The sequence below is a fragment of the Chrysochloris asiatica genome, unplaced genomic scaffold (genome assembly GCF_000296735.1).
Source record: "Chrysochloris asiatica unplaced genomic scaffold, ChrAsi1.0 scaffold00204, whole genome shotgun sequence".
Classification (NCBI taxonomy): domain Eukaryota; kingdom Metazoa; phylum Chordata; class Mammalia; order Afrosoricida; family Chrysochloridae; genus Chrysochloris; species Chrysochloris asiatica.
The window spans coordinates 1035538-1037025 of record NW_006408722.1 but is presented as its reverse complement, the minus strand read 5'-3'; the positions used below and the strand labels follow the sequence as shown (position 1 = coordinate 1037025).

Sequence of the window (1488 nt, the reverse complement as noted above, 5' to 3'; positions counted from 1 at the left end):
AATAAAACTGTTTGTGGGCCAGCCATGGAGTGTGTCTGCCCATGTCTACTGGGTTGGGCCCCCGATTTTGCAAAATTGAATAAAGAAAACCTTACTCTCGCTAAAATGAGTACAGATTGGATTACTTGAGTGTTTGTCGTTATGGCCAACGTTTCTCACACTATGATCCTATGTTTTGCAATAATTGTATTCCTTCCTATTGAGCTGTTCTTGCTGATAGTAATTTGACATCCATTTGATATGAGCATTCATATTAAATGTAAAAATATCTCTTGGTAGCATCCTAAAGCAACTTAACTTTCCTCTCAATTATGTAACATTTAGCCATGTTAGTAATACTGAGAATGACAATTGAAGGGCTAGATTTTCTTCAGATAGTGAGCTCACATAGACTTGTTTCAATTCATGATTATTTTCAAGTAAAGTCAAGAAGGCAGGGATGAGGTTATTGTGGCCATGAAAGAATGGATCAGGTATCCACTGGTCCGGGACTGCAAATCTATTGTTTTCATTGCAGACTTCACACATGTCTTTGAAGAGGGCTTATCCAAAGTTGACCTTCAGATTTTAGCCAGTTTTGTAGTTACAAATACAAGACACTGAATAAACATTCCTTTCTCCTGTACTCCTCATAGAGATACTGAGAGAAGAAGTCGACAAAAGCCTTGGTTTCAGAGTACATGGTCAGGAATGGAACTGGGTATATGCTACAGGTGGAGAAGAAGTTCAGAATGACCTCAGGCCAGGCAGCACCAATTGTGTCATCTGTGTCTCATTGACTTAAGTGAAGGTATTTGACTGTGTAATCATAACAAAGTATGGATAACATTGCGAAGAATGGGAATTCCAGAACAGTTCATGTGCTCACGTGGAACCTTACAAACAGAAATTGTGTTAATATTTATTAGTTTCTTGATGGTATTGTCTAAGTCTGACATATCCAAAAAATATTCAGAATACTCATGTAACATTCCCATGTTGTTCACTTAAACACCAATTTCAAGATGTGTCGAGCCTGGTTTAATTCTATCATAAATATCTTCTGGTCCAAAGTCAATGGCAAGGGTCCTTTGCATTGTTCTCTTAGTTTGAGGAAGGCAGGCCTGCGGAAATAGGCGCTGGCTCCCATGTCCCCCAAGTTCATAGCTCATTCCTGGAGCAAACAAACAACAGACCACCTCAGCCTCATGTGATTACCCAGGCTAATCTTTTGTTCCTGACCCACCTCCGGGAGGGAACAGAGCCCTGAGCTAATGTTCACCTGCTTCTGCTTCTTGTATGCTCATATATCCTTCCCCGCCATATGTTTGAACCAACCAATCCCAGGTAGCCCCGTGAAGCTATTGGCCCCTGCTAACCAATCCCAAATGAATACATGAATGCACCCCTTGTTGTTGTTGTTGTTGTCAGGTGCCATCGAGTCGGAACCGACTCATAGCGACCCCATGCACAGCAGAACGAAACAATGTCCGATCCTGGGCCAACCTC

The 1488-nt window shown here is 41.6% G+C and overlaps 1 pseudogene; it reads right to left on the bottom strand.

Annotated features, from left to right (window-relative positions):
• Positions 1–359: 359 nt before the first annotated feature.
• Positions 360–1076, bottom strand: LOC102834895 (annotated as a pseudogene).
• Between the last annotated feature and the right edge of the window lie 412 nt (positions 1077–1488).